The sequence below is a fragment of the Camelus ferus genome, chromosome 10, assembly GCF_009834535.1.
Source record: "Camelus ferus isolate YT-003-E chromosome 10, BCGSAC_Cfer_1.0, whole genome shotgun sequence".
Taxonomy (NCBI): domain Eukaryota; kingdom Metazoa; phylum Chordata; class Mammalia; order Artiodactyla; family Camelidae; genus Camelus; species Camelus ferus.
The window spans coordinates 31,216,702-31,236,144 of NC_045705.1; the positions used below are offsets into that span (position 1 = coordinate 31,216,702).

Genomic DNA, 19,443 nt, shown 5'->3' on the forward strand with positions numbered 1-19,443 from the left:
TTGGGCAGGTCACTTCACTTCTCTGGGCCTCAGTTTCCTCATCTGTAAAACAGGGCTGTTGGGTTTCATGATCCCTTTGGTTTCCTTCCAGTTTCAGAAGTCTACATGTGGGAAAAAGCTGAAATAAAGACATAAGGCTAAAATATCTTTAAGAAGTCGGCAAAATAATTATACATGTAAAACACATGAATAATCTCTGGTAAATAAAAATATGTATACATTTTGACTCGGCAGTTTCACTTTGGGGACTTAGTATCTTAAGGAAACAACGAGAGATGTGCTTCAAGATACAAGAATGACTGTCACAGTGTTTTTTTGTTTTTTGTTTTTTGTTGTTTTACTTTTAATTTTAAGGTAGTTTTAGATTTGCGGAGAAGTTGCAAAGACCAGTGCAGAGAGTTCCTGTATACTCCGTCTGCCCTCCCTCCTTCCCTCCCTGCTTCCTTATCAATAACATACTAGTAGGACACATTTATCACAAGTAATGAACCGAAACTGATACATTATTATTAACTAAAATCCATACTGTAATCATATTTCCTTACTTTTTACCTAATGTCCTTTTTCTGTTCCAGGATTTCTGTTCCAGAACACCACATTATATTTATTTATTTTTAATTTAAAAAATTTAGGTGGGGAGGGGAGGTAATTAGGCTTATTTATTTGTTTTTTAATGGAGGTACTGGAGATTGAGTCCAGGACCTTATGCATGCTAGGCACACACTACCACTGAGCTGTGCCCTCTCCCCCTACCCCACATTACATTTAGTTGTCATGTCTCCCTTGGTTCTTTAAGATGGTGAAAGATTTTCAGATTTTACTAATTTTTGCTGACTTTTGACAGTTTTACAGAGCGCTGGTCAGGTACTTTGCAGAATGTCTCTTGATTTGGGTTGGTTTGATTTTTTTTTTTTTAATTATGAGTAGACTGAGATTATCAATTCCTGGGAGGAAGATCACAAGTTGCCGTTCTTGTTACATCATATCAGTCGTACAAGATGTCCACATGAGTTTTCACCAATGATGGTAATCACATAGCAGAGGTAGTGTTTGCCAGATTTCGCTGTGCTATTTTTAAAAATTTAAGTAATTAATTATTTGGGGGGTAATTAGGTTTTTATGTCTTTATTTTTAATAGAGGTGCTGGGGATTGAACCCAGGACTTTGTGCACGCTAGGCATGCACTCTACCAGTGAGCTATACCCTCCTCTTTGTGCTATTTTTTTTAAATAATAAAACTTCTCAAGCTAGACGTCAGTAACAGGACTGTAGACTCCATGAGGGCAGGGGCTTTGCTTGTTTCACTCACTGCAGTGCACCCAGTGCCAGGCACAGTTCTGACACCTAGGTGTTCAATGAATAGAATTTGTTGAATGAGAAAGACCAATTTAAATAAATTAATTTATACAACATGATAGAATACCAGCAGTCATTGTGAATATTTAATGATATGGAAAAAATGTTAATGATAAATTCAATGAACAAAACAGATTTAAGAAGTTTCTATACATCCTATTTTCTGTAAAATAGGATTGTGCATGTGTAGAAAAAGTACTATGAGAATATGGTCAAAATGTTAACAGGGGTCATTGGTTATTGCTGGGTGGAAGGATTATGGGGGATTTAAACTTTCCTCCTTGTTCAGTAGTTTCAAAAAAAATCTAATAATAAAAGGGATTACTTTGGACATCAGAAAAACATACAATAAAAATGGAGAGAAGTTTTAACCTTCAAAAAGATTCTGGGCAAGAAAAACAGATGTTCCGATACAATGCCCAGCAACCACATTATTTAGCCATGTATTAGTATCTGAAGGAACTGAAATCAGTGGTGCAGTGCGTAGAGGGTGTTGTCCTCAAAATTCTGCAGTTTCTAGGAAACAGGGTACACTAGTCACCATCTGTTTCTGATTTAGGGCATTAGAGTTGCAAGATCATGAGCTGTATCTTTGTTACTCTCATAACAAATTGTTTAAAGTTAAAGAAAAAAAAACCCAGTAAAGAGCAAAACCAAATGCACAGGATGCCAGAGTGAATGGCATTATTGTATCGTTTGCTTTCTCCTCCCTGGGGCTTAGCATTTTAAAAACACATGTTGTGGTTTTTCTATGATTATCTTCCCACTTCCTGTGTTGTATCTCCCTTACTGTAAATATCCTTTTGTATAGTCATGCTTTTCTTTCCTTGTATCTCCCATGCATGTATGGCTTTCTTCATATTCACTAACTTTCTCCAAATTTCCACTGGATATTTTTCCTAATTTGTATGAATCCAATGGCATTTTTATTCTCTAACGAGATTTTTAGAACCCTGGTTTCAAATCCTCATTCTATCTTTTATTATAGCTGTGTGATTTGGGGAAAGTCACTTAACCTCTCTGAGTTCCCCCCTCAGAAACTGAGGACAATATTATGTACTCAGTGAAGTACTGCAAGGATTAAATAAGCTATAACGTAAATCTGTAGAGGAACTATCTAAGCGCTAGTCACAAACAGGGCACTTAACCTTTGGTATCTTTTACTTCCTTTTCCCCTTCCATGCATATTCTATTCTGTGTTTCTCGCCATCTTTCTGAAACGCCAAAATATACTGAAAGATGGAGTCCCAACTTAGGCTTTCAGTGTCCTTTTCAAATGAAGCCCAACCCATCTCACTGGTCTCACTATCTTCCAGGCACATTCTATACACACCATAGGCTCCAGCCACACCAAGTCACTGGCTGTTGCCTAAATACATGTCACTCTTTCTTCTCTGCTTGCCTTGACACAGGCTATTTTCTGTGTCTGGAAGTCTTTTGTGCTCCTACCTGACAAATTTCTTTGTGAAGCCTCTCTGACAGCTTGAGGCCCCTATGCTCCCCTCTGACCACAATAATTTGTTCCAACTTTTATTAAGACAATTCCTTATTCAAGTATCTATATCATTGACTCATTTATTCAACAAAGAGTTATCCAGCCCCTACTATGAGTCAGGCAGTGGGAAAGCAACCTCTAGTTCAGTTATGGACTCTGCAAGGATAGGGGTCTTGTCTTATTTCCCCCTCCCCAGGGCTTAGCACAGGAGAAGAAGAAACACTTAATGCTGGTTCGTTCAATGTTGAATAAAATTAGAGCACTTCATTTTCAATATGCAAATTGAAAAGTCATAATGCTACCATATACTTCCTCGTTTGCCTTTTAAAGGCAAAGATAAAAGTCACATATTTTCTTTTACATGTAACATATTGTTATGCTTACTAACAATTCCAGGGGGCTCAGAAATCTTCCTTTGCTTTGAATGTTCTCCATCTGGAAGAGTTTAGCTAATTAAGCCAAAGACTGCAGATGAGTTGGCCCCATTTATCTCTGATGGATGAAATCTTTTTCTCTCCAGAGATTCCTCAGACAAATAGCAGGGGTCAGTGTTATTTTTAGTAACATATAGTTTTGAAAGTCTTAAATTTTTTTTTTCAATTTCTAAATTTGGTAACACATACTTTTGAAAATCTTTCCATTAAAAATAATTTAAATTTACTAGTGAACCTTAGCCTGTACAGAAGCATTTGTCTCAACTCAAGGGGATGTTGAATTACCATATTGGAGGTTAAGTTAGCCATTAATCTACAAGAAAAGAAGTTAGAAAAAAATGCTTTCTCTTTCCTTTTTTTTTTCTTGGTAACTGCAGGATTCCTGTTGATGATAATATTCTGGGTAGCTAAATGGTGATTCAGAGAAAACTATTATTATCCTTCCTTTTGAGGGATTTTCAATTTTTGATGATTGTCACCATTTCTGAGCTTTCATTCTTGCCCTTCCCCTCTCCCATTCTCCATCCTCTCCTCATGTAAAGAAACATATGGCTCTTGTTTTCTTGCATTAGTTTGGATCCCCATTGTACAGTTCACAGGACAATCATGAAAATTTATGTGCTAGTTACATGCTGATTTCTTTGAGGTTCAGAGAGAAAACACCATATAACTTCACATTCACAACAATTCAGAAATGGCCACAAGAGCTGAGTTTTATTGATATAAATTCAATTTTTTTTTCTCCAGTTGGAAATAATTCATCCACCTCCTGGGTTATATCATGAGATTTAAACTGAAGGGCCCTGATAGGAAGGAGGTATATCAGGTTTTACTGAAAAAGAGACAATGCCAACTTTGATAGTGAATAAACCAAATTTAATGGCGAAGACTACCTGCCATCTTTGCTAGGAAGTATCAGCCTGTATGATGGATTTAATTGAATTTCTTTTTTGGGGTGGGGTGAGGGAGGTAATTAGGCTTACTTATTATTATTTTAAAATGGAGGTCCTGGGGATTGAACCCAGGACCTGCTACATACTAAGCATATGCTCTACTACTGAACTATACCCTCCCCTCAGGACTAAATTTCGTGGAAACTGAAAGTCAATAAAGAAAGTCAGTGTGTGGTAGCTCATAGCAGAAAAAAAATGTGACAATGAATATATGTATGTTCAGGTATAACTGAAAAATTGTACTCTACACTGGAATTTGACACAACATTGTAAAATGACTATAACTCAATAAAAAAAGTTTTTAAAAAAAAAAAAAAGAAAAGAAAGTGTGGGGCCAAAGAACCTGTAGAAGTTCCTCAGGCCCTAAGTGAGACCCCCTTTCACTTCCTGCCTGAGGTTGTCCTGCAGCCCTTCTCAAGACTCTGACTTCGACTTTTCCATCTTTTGGGGGTACACAGGAGCCCAGGAAAGGCAAGGACTCGGGTGAGGGTTGGCTGTGGTATTCAGATCGCTGAGTTTAATAAAGCAAACAGGTTCTATGGTCATCACAGCCTGAAATAATAGATTTGATCAAACCCTTAGCTCCTGGGTGGTATTTGGCATTTTTCCATTGCCCCGAAATTCCAAAGGGTGTCACCAGACACTTTTCTCATTTCTCTCCTTTGGGGCCCTCATGGAGGTCATTCTGTCCATCCTTCATTTCCCCGGTAGTGTCAGAAGAGGTTAGTCCTGTTTTGTAGCCTCGGGTAGAAATACTTCTATCTCGTGATTTGGTGTTACAAGAAGGGCGCAGGCAAGGCTTCGCTGTGTTCTGAGAAGGGTGTTACTAGGATACTGTTCTTTAAACTCCTCTGGAGGGATCCACTGGAGACACTGTAGTTTTAGAACAGTTGTGCTGCACCTCCTGCAACCTATTCATCCTTCAGGGACATTGTGCATTTTGTAATTCATCATTTTTCTCTCTTGCGCTAATGACTGAGAGGCTCTGAGCCAACTTTTGTCCCCTCTATAGCAAAGACTCCACAACTTGCATCTCACTTCTATACCTTTGCTTTCCCTCATGTTTCTTATTTCAAGTTTATTTGATCTTCCTAGACTGTTTGCATTTTTATAAGCAGTCTTAAATTCTTCGTGCAAGAAGATAGGTTGTAGATAAACAAGTAAAATAAACATTCGTGGGTCGGGCAATTCAGAGAAAATGAGTTCTCTCATTTCCCTTGCTAGGACTGAGAACTGTCAAAATGGTACGGATTGTGTTAGAAAATGCAGTGCCCCTTTGAGCATCATGGTGATCTGTATGGTATGGATAAATATGGCAACGAATGTATGGAGCCCAGGGATCAGTGAATGAATGGTGAAGTGGGAATCTAGGAATGCCTTTTTTAACTTGGTTTTTGAAAAAGATTAGTTCTCCTACAGGAGAAAAACTTAAGTGACCCAAAGGAAGTGATTCATAGGGGATGAAACCAGAGCATGGTGACAGAAAGCTAAAGATGGCATCCCAGAGGAGAAGTAGGAAGTGCCAAGCAGAAACTACAAAAATAAAAAAAAAATCCACACGTGTCGGAAGGCAAGTACATAAGCCATCTAAACCAGGGTCACAAGCTCCTAGCAAAGTGGCTAGAATTTCTGCTGATGAATTGAAGGAAATTTGCAATAAGGAAAAATACACCCATCTGAAAAGAAATCCAGTTCATAAGGTCAGCCCAACCCAAAACAACATCAGTGAACAGGAATTTCATTCTCTGAACAATACCAATCTTAGCCCTACTGTGGCCAGCTCATTCCTTTCCAAAGGGCACACAGTTCACACCTATTTTTGTACTGAAAATTCTGTGGAGAACTTTTGAAAAAAGTCCTGCACAGTCAGGAACCCTCAGAAAACGTGATTCTGTTTCCTTGTACAGCTGCATGGTGGCACACATCCTTTTACTGTGGTAGCAATTGCCAGCTTCACTAAAACTGCACAAATGGGGGTAGTGAAACCACCAGTTACCTCACACACAGCACACCTCTCAGGGAAAAGAGACAATGCCACATTGGAATATTTTACATTTAAGCACTAGCCTATAACAAATGACCATAGCCTCTTAAAAAAACCGATAACTAATACCAACCTCTTATAGATACGATGATCATAATAATTATAATAGCTCATACTGACATAATGCTCACTATGTACTAGACCAGTGCTAAGCATTTAACACATATTAATGCATTTAGTTTAATCCTCATCACACTTCCTTTTAAGGTAGTCATGTCACGTAGCCCTATATAGCTTTACCATTTTGATAGTGTCTATATGTATATGTCTTATTACCATATTCTAGGTCAAAATTTTCCCTGAGCCTGAATGTTTATGAGCTCCTTCAGATTACTTGGGCTGGTGGTATAAGGAGGTACCAGGTGGCCTATTCATTGAATTCCTGCTCTGTGCCCGTCCTATGCTAGGCACACATTACAACATCAAACCCTTAAAACAACCCTTGGAGGTGGTTTCTATTATTAACCCCATTTTACCTTTGCAGGAACTAATTCAGGAGGGCTAAGTACATTCAGTACCCTGCTGAAGATAGCACAGCCAACAAGTGGCAAAGTTGGAATTTCATTCCAGATTTGTTAAGCCCTGGAATTTTAGTTCTTAACCAAGAGTCTATGTTGTCCTTCTGGTAGACTCCATTTGAGGGTGGGGTTGTGTCCCAGTTGCTTTTAGGTTGAAAAGTTTAAGGTGTATTGGAACCAATATTTACTGAAGCCCGCCAGGCTCCAGGCACTGTGCTTAGGCATTAGGTATGCCATGGAGAACAGAAAGGGGGACTGGCCCTTGACTTCATGGGGCTTCTAGTCTAGTCAGGTAGACAGATAGAAAACGCAGACACAAATAAATAAGTACTTGGAAGGAAAACAAAAAAACAGGCTTCTTTTAGGAAAGTAGCAAGACCTATGTAATTTAGCTCCTGCCCACCTCTCCTGCATCATCTGCATCTCCTGCATCTCCTGAGCACCTCTCCTGCATCATCTGCTTGCCTCTCCTGCATCATCTCTTGCATCTCCTGCCCCTCTCTCCTGCATCATCTCCTGCCATTGTCCCCTCCTCCCATGAGTTCCAGCCCACAGGTCCTGCACTTTCCACTCTCTCTCTGCCCCTTGTTTGTTTCTTATGTACACTCATCACAGTTTACAATTACAGTGGATTTTTATCTTTTCTGGGGTATACTTCTTTTTAAATGATCAACCTCATTAAAATGTATGCCTTGAAGGCAGCCATTGTGTCTGTTTATATACCTTTGAGTCACTGTCATGAGCATATTCCTGGCTCTTATGTAGTGTTTGAAAATCGTTTGTCCAATGAATGAATACACAGGGTGACCTAGATGGAGTTGGGCTGGATCGGGGGAAAGATCTCAGTTTTTTGGTTCCACTTTGGATTTTCTCAGCCTCATTCATCTCTTGTTACAGCTATGCATGGTGCTAACAGTTTCACACAGGTGTAACCTGACCAGATTGCTCCCAGTCTGTACCTCACCTCTCTGGCTTCCTGCTCTTGCACGGCTCTGTTGGCACTACCAGGAGGCCTTCCCATTGCGTACGACCACACACACCCAGCCTAGAAATGCAGGGGAGTTAACATGCCATGGCTGAACCTTTGAGCATTGGGGGACAGGAGCCAGAGGATATCTCCCTTTTGCTTGCACTGAAGGATGGCCCCAAGACACAGTCTATTCAATTTCCTGGGAATTTGATCCTGCAGATTAAGTGATCAGTTGCATCTGGAGGCGGCCAGCACGTCCTCACATTGGCTTTACCTCCTTCCTCGCTTCTCTCCCAATTCCTCAGACCTGTGGTGCTGAGCGCCAGAAAACTCCCAGGGAAAACTCTCCGCCAAAATGCAAAAGCAAAGGAAAAAAATGAAAAGCAACGATTTTGGACCAGGCTGGCATACACTGTGAGCCCAGTCTGCCATATTTACTTTTTCTTAATCTAAAATAACAGAGATAACATACACAATAGACTTTCTAACTTGCCACTTTTCCCTTATCTTTTTTCCCTTTGTGAGCCTAAGACATCATGTTCTTTCATACAATCCCTCAAAAAAAAAAAAAAAAAAAAAAAGAAAAGGAAAAAAAAAAAAAAAACCTTGGTCATTCCATTCCCCGCTGCCCATGGAGAAGAACAGACTCTATCTGATATTTCAGCTGGAAGGCCGGGTGGCAGATTCTTTCCAATGGGGTGGCGACTTCCTCCCTACTTTCAGAACACACCCCTTCCCAAAAATACGCCCTCCTGGGCGCTCAGCACAAAGGGAGCAGACCCAGCTTTCAGCGTCAGCAAATGCCCACATCCCTTCCTTTTCCTTTTACACCCAGTGGCCTCGGAATGGCACAAGAGCTTGGGGCATCCGCACCGTAAACCTACGTAGAGCCCCTGTAGGCCTGGACGTGGCCTTACTCTCATCTCTTGCCCCCCTAGCTGGTCCTCCAAACCAGCTGCCATAGTGACTCCTAACTCGCCAATCTGATCACTCCATCTGCTGAAGAACTTGCCATGGCCTTGTAGCCCACAGCAAGGATTTGAAAACTCCAGCCTATGCGTATGGTTCTATGCAGAGGTTGGCTATAAAAAAATGATCATATTAAGATTCTAGTTTGTAGAGTTTAGGGTAGGACCTGGGAATCTGTGTGTTACTTTGCATTCTTCTGGTTGTAAGTGACAGAAACTCATCTCAAAATAGCTTAGGTCAAAAGAAAGGAATCCCTTATCTCCTTTGACTAGGAAGGAGATTATCTCAATTATATCTGGGGGACTTTAATTTATGGACATGATTGAGTGATGACAGGGAAAGGTCAATGTCATTGAAAGAAGAATTTATTCCTTACATTTCCTGAGAGCAGTGGGTATGTCATGCCATGCAGGGCACCTGGGGAAGCACCAGTTTGGGCCAGGAGGCAGAAAAGAGCCAGGGAAAGGTGAAGATCATGGCCTTTTGGGGGTTTCTGCAGGAAAGGCAAGGCGGGGTAGGGTAAACAGCTTGGGTTTGAATAATTCTGCTGGGCTTTGGGGCATAGTGGCTGTTCCGAGTTGTCTGATACCTGGCTCTGGGTTGATTTGGGACAGGTGAAATAATGGCTTGGTGAATGAGAGTTAGATAAAGGAGGTGATTTCAGAATGTGAGCTCTGGATCTCAGAGGAGATGGAAACAACTTCAGCTGTGAGTTTGGCCCTATGACTAAGGAATGCCAAATATACAAATAAAGAGTCTAAGAAATCAAAGAATAAGAATTTAGCAGGAATGAATCCAGAGCCGTGTGGCATATAAAGCAGCCACTAGCCACGTGTGGCTGTTGAGCACTTTTTTTCCTTTTCTTTTTTGCTGAACACTTTAAATGTGGTTAGCGCAGATTCAAATGGGATGTGAAATATATGCCAGCTTTCAAAGACATAATAGAAAAAAGAGAAAACTATGTCATGAATGATCTTTGATATTCATTACATGTTGAAATAATATTTTGGAAATGTTGGATTAAATACAATATAACATGAAAATTAATTTCGTTTCCTTTTCCTTTTGTTAACATTGCCACTAGAAACTTAAAATTGCATACTACAGCTAGCATTTATGGCTTACATTATATTTTGATTGAACATCATATTTCAATTGATCTGATCAAGATCAAATGATCTTCAGAGGGAGGGTATACCTCAGTGGTAGAGTGCATGCTTAGCATGCACAGAGTCCTAGGTTCAACCCCCAGTACCTCTGTTAAAAAAAAATACGTTAAAAATAAATAAATCTAAGTACCCCCCCAACAAAAAGATAAAATGATCTTCTCTCTCTCCAGCTCCCTCACTCTTTCCATAATTCGACTCTGCTCCTTTGGGCATATTTGGAGTTCATTCTTTCCTACTCCAAACTGTCCTCTTCTGTGTGTCCCGGGGAAGATGGCTGCTCTGGACTTAGAGAATTCCAGCTTCCTCATGCCGTCCAGAAGAGATGTTCTCCTGCCATTGCTCATGTATCAGTTTCTGAGAGACACACTCATTGGCCCTGCTGAGGTCACCTTCCAATCCCCTTGAAATGCTTCTGTCCAGAAAAAAACTTCCTATATCAACAGCTTGATTTTCCTGAGGTACAGGTGGTACCCTCTCATCCCCATGATTTTGTGTGTGCCAGCCCATCCGCCTGGAAGACCTTTCCTCCTCCTCCGCCTGCCTAATTCCTAACCTAGCCAGATTCTTTATAAAATGTGAAGCTCTGCTATCTCGATCACAGCACTTACCTCCTTTTATTGTCCTTTTTTTTGTTTTCTTCTCTGTCTCCTCCACTGACCTTTAGCTCTTCCAAGGCAGGCTCAGTCTCTTATCCTTTGATTTGGCCCCAGCTGGATAGTGAGTGCTCTGTAAACCTTGGTGAAATGGAGGTGAGCTTGTTCATTGTAAGCACTGTGCAAATGGTGAGTCTGAGATATCTGCTTTATGTAATGCATTGGCTTTGTATTGCCATGTAACAAATTACCACAAATCCAGAGGTTTAAAGCAGTACATTTTTAAAAATTTATTTGGGGGGGTTAATTAGGTTTATTTAATTATTTATTTTTAGGGGGGTACTGGGGATTTAACCCAGGACCTCATGAATGCTAAGCATGCACTCTACCACTAGAGCTATACCCTTCCCCCTAAAGCAGTACATTTATTATCTCACAGTCCTATGTATCAGGAGCCTGGCTTGGCTTAGCTGGGTCATCTGTCCAGGAGCTCAGCAAGCAGTAATCAAGGAGGCAGCTGGGCTACGATGTCGTTCAGTCTGCAGGCTCCACGTGGGAAGAGTTAATTTCCAAGATCATTCAGGTTGTTGGTAGAATTTATGTCCTTACAATTGTGTGATTGAGGTTTCTGTTTTCTTTTTGGCCATAAGCTGGGGCTACTTTTAGCTCCTAGAGGCTGCCGACAACTCCTTGCCAGGTGGCTCTCTCCGTAAGCCCCCTCGCAACACGGCAGCTTACTTCTTCCAAGCTAGTAATGGAGAGCAAATCTCTGCAGTGTGTGCTAACCAGGCGGAACCTTGTGTGTATAATTGTAACACTAATCACATTCGCCACATTCTGCTGGTTCCAAGCAAGTCAAAGCGCCCACACATACCCAGGGCATGTCTTCCACAATCGGCTATGTAACTTGTTGAGAGTCTGCTGTGTACCAGACACGATACCAGGCATGTTTTGTTGATTATTTCATTTAATCCTCAGACTACCTTGTAAGATGAATACTACAAGAGCTGTTTTACAGATTTGGACATTGAAGCCAAGAGAAATTGGTTTTGACTTGTTGAAGGTCCCACAACCAATACATGTCAAATCTGGGTTTCAGACTCAAGGTTGATCTTAAAATAACCTTCTACCCTTCAGACTTTATCTTTTAAACAGTTTGCCCCAGAAAACTCCTTTAAAATTGCCCTCTTCTTCCTTTTTCTCTAGGATAACAACAGAAATTTTGCTTCTTGGATTCATATTTTCAATCATAGTCAGAATGAATTCTTTCTGCTAAGAGGGGATGTCCAGATCGAAGCTGGCTCTTCAAGGAAACATTATGTTGCAGTAAATTAGGGCAGCCTGCCAAAAGAGGGAATGAGACCTGACCTGGATTTTCTCAATGCTGTTAGAAAATAATTATAATAACATGTCATAGTTACATAGTGAGTTATCAATTGCTGTCACATTTTATCTTCATTGTCCCTGTGAGTCAGCCAAGAAGGCAGAGATTTTTATACATTTAGTGTAGAGATTATTCTGTGTATATAATTTTGTACTTTGGATTAAAAACTTAAAATGTTATTGCATGCACATTTTCCCCCATATTCTTATATCTTCTCCCTAAACATGATTTTAGGTACCTGCTTAATACTCAGTTCAATGGATCTATCCTAGCTTACTCTAAAATATTTCCCTAATTTTGGCTATTTAGGTGTCTTCTTGTTTTTCACTATTGTAAAAAGTATTGTTATAAACATCTCTGTATGCACGTTTAAGACAGGGTCCCAGAAAATGAATGGCAGATGACACTCTCAAGCTCTTGGTCCAAACAAAGGCGTGAGCATAATAACCCCTACTCTTCAGGAGAGGAAACACACTTAGAGTGAGACTTGCCCAAGATCAAATGGCCCATAAATGTACAGTTGAGACTGGGATCTGAGTCTTCTGCTTTCTAGAACTTTCTAGTTCAACTGTACAACTAGCTGCTCACAGTCTGCTCCTTGGACCAGTAGCATCGGTAAACTGGGGAGGAATGTTAGAAATACGTTACCTCAGGCCCCACCCAGACTGTGAATCAGAATCTGCATTTACCATGATCCTGAGATGCCTCTATATGCATTAAAGTTTGAGAGCACTGCTTATGACACATCTTCCCAAATAATCCAGTGACGTGCTTTAAAATGAGGCAAACCACCACTGACTTTGGTGTTACCAGTTTCACTGCAGCTTTGAGATATCTCTTTCACATTTCCTTAAGGGCTGTGTGCAGTGTGCCCACCTCATGAAGGGATTTGTTAATTTCATTGTGAAACATCAAAATCTATAACTTGCCTCCATATTACACCTGGATATGGCCAAACCCTCCTGCTCAGGATCATATAAATAGCATTTTGGAATAATCTTCTGTAAGTATCATAGTGAAGGAGAAAGGGTATTATACCAGGAATTCTGGTCCAGGTTCCAACATTAACAAGCTGGGTGATCCTGGGAAGCCTCGGAATCATTCTTTATTGAATCAGATTCTGAGATGAGAACATGCTTTGTAAGTCGTAAGGTACTAGACACACCTGTTGGGAGCTTTTATTTAGACATCATCTTCCTTGTGAGAGAAATGAAGGTGCTTAGACCAGATGATCCTTGGGGCAGCTATTCAGAGGACCAAATCCTTCTGAGAAACCTATTTTAGGTTGGATTCCACCTGTGCTCCCCAGGAATATAATGGCAGAATCAAATCAGGATGGGTAAGAGTGAGAGCATGGAGGAACTGATCTTCAAAGTCTCTTTTAAATCTGTTGATCTTTTACCTATGATCTTTTACCATTTCAACATGAAAAAGGAATGAGAATTCTGGTATCAGCTGGTCATTTTAGACAGCTACCTGCTTCCGGGAAAAAGAGCAGCTATTCTATTCTTTAAAATTTGAATTTATTTCAAGTCCCATTTGTGGGATTAAAATATTTCTTTTTGTATGTGATTTGATCCATTTCACTTGCCTTAAGCACATTCAGCAGTCAGAGACCAGGCTCAGGTCTTCTCAGATGTCATTCCTAAAGTCACTGATCTCTGGTCTGTTTTCCTTTTTTCTCTCCATGTATCACCTTTCTTAGAGGAAAGAAGTTAAGCTTCATGTTATCTCAGTTTTGCAACCACATTTCTGAAACTTAGAGCTGAGCAGCATTATGACTAAAGAAGCAGCTCTTACTCGGCCGCTTGGAAAGACAGGTAGTTAAAGGAATTTATATGTCACATGCAGCAGATTTTTTAAAAAAAGAGATCAACAATAGCTATTTGCCCTGAACATCAAAGTAATATCTTCAGAAAAAAGAAACGTATTTTTGAGACTAAAATCTCAAACTTTTCTTTTGTTTTACTGTATTATGTAGAATCTGTTTTCTTCAAATAAATCAGATTATCTTTTCCTTTTTTCTTAGAGCTCCTTTGATGTGGGGGGGGGGGTGTTAAATTGAGCTTTTTAATAGTGAGAGGTCAGTATTTCTAAAATCCCTAGTTCCAAGAGGTGGGAAAAAGAGAACAGAGAGTATTTCAGTTACTTCCAGAATATTTGCACAAGGGTCTGTTACTTAATGCTTCTTATTAGGCATGGATGGGAAATTAGCCACTCATTCATTTTACACATATCTGGTAAAAGCTTATTATGTGTCAGACATGCTTAGAGATCCTGGGTGAGAGACATGGCTCCTGCCCTCAAGGAGCTTAGGTGGAATGGTGCTCGTGGAGAAGGGTACACACAGGATACTACAGAGATAGCAGGCACAGAAAATTTCTCTGAAGGGGTTGAAGAAAGCTCCCTAGAAGAGATGTCCCTTGGGCTGAGGAGGAGATAGCCAGGGGATGAGGAAGTGAAAGTATTTCAAGCAGAGGGAAAAGCAAATGCAAAGTGCAGAGGCAAGTGAGAGAATGTCAAAGAACTGAACGTGACTGGATCTTGGCAGGCAGGTGGAAGATGGGGAAAGACGCAGGAGCTGGAGGCAGAATACAATGCAGTCCTTGCCAAAATAAATCAGACAGACTGAGCCAAGGCCTCCACCGTATAAAAATTTCAGACTAGAGTTACTTTACAGGCACTTTAGAAATAATACCTGTTAGAGGAGGGAGGGTATAGCTCATTGGTAGAATGCGTGCTTAGCATGCACAAGGTCCTGGGTTTAATCCCCAGTACTTCTATTAAAATAAATAAATAAGCCTAATTACCTTCCCCCCCAACAAAAATTTAAAAAAAAAGAAATAATACCTGTTAGGAATGAATTTTAGTTTGGAGAAGGTACCATTTCAAGAAATCCATTGGCATCATAGTTCTGATTTTGCCTAGGCTTAATTTTTTTTTCTTTTTCTTTCTCCTTTTGAGTGCAACTGCTTCATCTGTCTTTGGAAGAAAATGAAGTCTCAGTACAGGCCGCGTTTCATGCAGTGCTCATTTGATCTGGCTGATTCAGGAAACAGATGCATCCTCTTGGTCTTAGCACAAATCGTTGGGGTTTCTTTTTTTTGGTTTCACCAAAGCCAGATCTGTGTCTCGATCAGCACAGAGGAAAAAAGTAATTACCGAAGTATTAGTGTGATTATTATTTCCTGATATGAACTGCTGCATTCCTTACTAGTATCTGGTTCTGTCCCTAGGCTGGAGTTAGAAAATTTAAAAACAAACTCTTCTCAGACATAAGCCTATATTAATTATTTCTAAACTTGTTTGCATGAGAGAACTCTTTGAGAATTTTAATGAAAAGGATAAAGCCTCTCCTCAGAAAAATTCATTTTCTCACACCTACACAATGCAGCATAGTTTTAAGAGGTTCACAAACTTCTTTTTTTTAAACTATTACACTTTTTTTCCCAAGTGTCTTTTTTTTTTTTTAATTTAGTTTTTTAAAGTTTTTTTTGGAGGGGAAGGGGAGGTAATTAGGTTTATTTATTTATTTTAAGAGGAGGTACTGGAGATTGAGCCCAGCATGCACTCTACCACTTGAACTATGCCCTCCCCTCTTTTATTTTTATTTTTTTGTAAGAAATTATTTTTCTATGTATTTGCAAAGTGAAAGGGACCAAAGAATGTTGTCAATTGCCAACTTTTTTTTTTTTAATGGAGGTATGGGGGATTGAACCCAGGAACTTGTGCATGCTAAGCATGCACTCTACCACTGAGCTATAGCCTCCCCACAAGAGGTTCATAAACTTCCTGATGCCCTTGAGGACCCTTGAGGAACTGTAGACCCTGATGATGAACCTCTGGTCTCTACAGTCAAAAATAAAATGGAAGAAGTGCTTTTTGAAATTGGACTGTAACAGTTTTTTGCTAGCTGTGGCAGTTTGGTAAATCAGAATAAACCTGATTGCAATGGCCATATAGTTGCTCAAGCCTCTGCTACAACACTGATTCAGTGGGTAGATCTCAGCTTCCCTCGTGTCCCGACCTCTATGCCAACCAAAACACAAGTGACGGTCCCACAGGAGCTGGGGGAGCAGGAAATCACTCAAGACTTTTAATTTTCTAAAGTTATCTCTTGAGACTTTTAATGTCCTAAAGTTCAGTCTCCCCATCCTTGGAGTTAGAAGAAGACCTGGTTTTAATCTTAGCTCTAACACTTTCTATTTATATAATTGTTGTGAGTCATTTACATTTTTTGAGAATCAGTTTCCTCATCTATAAAATGGTGGTAATTTTAATACCTTCCACTCAGAGCTGTTCTAAGGACTTAGTGAGATAACAAGTGTGAAAGTGTTTACCAGACACCTGGTAAGATGTTGCTTGACAAATGTTAACTAAAATGCAGTTCTCCTAGGGCAGAGGAAGACCTTTTAGAGACCCCTCAGTATTGAAGGGTGGGGGACTTCCAGTTTCCTGTCTGGCATGTAAAGAGCTTAGAAATTACTGCACCATCCTAACAACAAGTAAAAAGCTGAACAAATGAAAAAAAATTTTCCTAGATCCATCAAAGAAATGAGATCACAAGGCAAACCATTGAGACAGATCAGTAGATACAGAGAATCATAACTTATGGGAGCAGAAACCACCATGGGAATCAACAGTAGGGAAGGAAAACCTGAACTGTAGTTGACAAGTTTCTGGAGGCTCAGTGCAGACAACTCTAAGAGTTAAAAAACCCCAGGGGGACCCAGTCATAAGGGAGGGGTCCACACTTTTGTACTAATATTCCTCACAGTGAATAATGGAGAAAGGCACGCATACTTCCAGCAGGTGGAGGAGAAAAAGGAACCATTTTGAAGTATGTTAGAGTATTCTGTTCTTCTGAATAAGACCTGCCCTCAGGAGAAACTATTTTACCAGAGCTTAAGCTACTGGGGCTTTATCAGAGCCTAACTTAACCTTGGTGGAAGGGAAATATCCAACTCTAGCCCCCTCTAGCCTTCCATGTGGGAAAAGGGAAATTCATAGCCCCATACTGGCCCAACTGAGGTTGGGGGTGGATGGGTGTTTAAAGCACTGGTGAAGTTCGCAGTCCAGGATCACGGGCTCGCTGAAAGACTGAGACCTCATCATAGGACTATAGAACACTTCTTCTTCCCCCTCACCCTTTACCATCATGTTACTGAAGGCCTATTTTCTGCAGTTCTGTTTACACAGTGCATCATGTTCACCTTTCAACAATAATTTACAAGCACCCTAAAGGGCAAGAAACATAGTTTAAAGAGATTGAACAAATATCAGAACCAGAGGCAATAAGGTAGGAATGTTGCAAATGTCAGACAAGGAATTTTTTAAAACTATGATTACTATACCAAAGATTTTAATGGAAAAAGTAGACAACATGAAAGAACAGATGGGTAATATAGAGAGATGGAAATTCTAAGGAAAAAATAATTTTAAATACTAGAGATAAAAAACAAATGAAAAATGCCTTTGATGGGCTCGTTAGAAGAATGGACATAGCTGAGGAAAAAACTTCTGAGTTTGAGAATATGATAATAGAAATTTCCAAAACTGAAAAGCCAAGAGGAAAAAAAAAAAAAAAAAAAGACTGGGGAAAAAAAACCCCAAAATAGAATATCCAAGAACTGTAGGACAGTTACAAAAGGTGTAACATACATGTAACGGGAATACCAGAAGGAAAATAAAAAGAGAAAGAAATAGAAGCAATATTGGAAGCAATAATGACTGAAAATTAACTCAAATTCATGTCAGACACCAAGCCACAGAACCAGAGAGCTCAAAGAACTCCAAGCAGGATAAATGCCAAAAATGTTGCACATATGCATATCATATTCAAACTTCAGAAAATCAAAGATAAAGATAAAATTTTGAAAGAAGCCAATGGGAAAAATATCTATAGAAAAGAAAGGTAACAATTACATCCAACTTCTCCTTGAAACTATGCAAGCAAGAAAAATGGAATGAAATTTGTAAAGTGTTGAGAGAAACCCCCACCAACCTAGAATTCTATACCCTGCAAAATTATCCTTCAAAAGTAAATGAAAAATAAAGACTTTCATACACAAAAATTGAGAGAACTTGTTGCTTGTAAACATGCCCTGCAAGAAATGTTAAAAGCAGTTCTTTAGAGGGAAGAAAAATGGTATGGGTCACAATCTCACCTATAAAAAAGAATGAAATAATGCCATTTGCAGAAACATGGATGGATCTAGAGATTATCATACTAAATGAAATAAGTCAGAAAAAGACAAGTATCACTTATATGTGGAATCTAAAAAAATAATACAAATGAACTTAGTTACGAAACAAACAGACACAGACATAGAAAGCAAACTTACCATTACCAAAGGGAGAGGGGTGGAGGAGGAATAAATTAGGAGTTTTGGATTAGCAGATATACACTGCTATATATAAAATAGGTAAACAATAAGGTCCTACTGTATTGAACAGAGAACTATAATCAATATCTTATAATAAACTGTAATGGGTAAGAATCTGAAAAAGAATATATATATGTATGTATGTATGTGTGTGTATATATATACACATATATATTCAGGTATATATATATGTGTGTGTATATATATGTATATATACACACACACACACACTCATATATACATATACCTTAATCACTTTACAGCACACCAGAAACTAATATGAAATTGTAAATCAACTACACGTCAATTTTTTAAAAAGAAACTTAAGAGGAGACATTCACGAGACACTTCAGATTCTATGGACATTGAAAGGATAATAAAGGGGGAGGGTGTATCTCAAGTGGTAGAGCATGTGCTTAGCATGCACAAGGTCCTGGGTTCAATCCCAGTACCTCCACTTAAATAAATACATACATAAATAAACCTAATTACCCCCCCAACAAACAAACAAAAGTGATGCTTTAAAAAAATTTTTTTAGAAGGATAATAAAGAAATGTTATGAACAACTCTATGCTCACAAATTTGATAACGTAGATGAAATAGACCAATACTTTAAAAGACACAATCTGCCAGAACTCACACAAAAAGAAATAGAAAACCTAAATAGGTCTATATCTATTAAAGAAATTGAATAAATTATCAACAACCTTCCAAAACAGAAAGTACAAGGCCTAGAAGGGTTCACTGATAAAGTCTACCAAACATTTAAGGAAGAAATTATACCTGTCCTCTGCAATCTCTTCCAGAGGATATAATCAGAGGGGAGACTTCCTAACTCATTTTCTGAGGCCAGCATTACTCTAATACCATATTCAGATAAAGAAATTATAAGAAAAGAAAACTACAGACCAATATCTCTCATGAATTCAAATGGAAAAATCCTCCACAAAATATTAGTAAATTGAATTCAACTATGTTTAAGAAGAACTATATACACCATGACAAAGTGGGATTTATTCCAGATATGTAAGACTGGTTCAAAAGTTGAAAATCAATTAATGTCATCCATCACATCAACAAAATAAAGAAGAAAAATAACATTATTATAGGATTAGGTACAGAAAGAGCATTTGACAAATTCCGACATTCATTCATGAGAAAAACTCTTAGC

General features: G+C 39.2%; 3 long non-coding RNA genes across 3 annotated transcripts in view; 2 read left to right on the forward strand and 1 right to left on the reverse strand.

Moving 5' to 3' along the window:
• On the reverse strand, nt 1–14,918 carry LOC116666375. The gene is made up of 3 exons (XR_004323198.1): nt 14,736–14,918; nt 10,517–10,642; nt 1–118 (listed from the first exon to the last, which is right to left on the reverse strand). It is a non-coding gene; the product is annotated as an uncharacterized LOC116666375 (long non-coding RNA).
• LOC116666372 overlaps nt 1–19,443 on the forward strand; it is a 70,500-nt gene that overhangs the window by 10,071 nt on the left and 40,986 nt on the right. The gene's annotated exons all lie outside the window — the stretch shown is intronic.
• The window catches only part of LOC116666374, a 19,081-nt gene continuing 8,944 nt past the window's right edge, over nt 9,307–19,443 (forward strand). The window contains exons 1-2 of the long non-coding RNA XR_004323197.1: nt 9,307–9,316; nt 13,031–13,032. This is a non-coding gene — a long non-coding RNA (uncharacterized LOC116666374). The remainder of the gene's footprint in view (nt 9,317–13,030; nt 13,033–19,443) is intronic.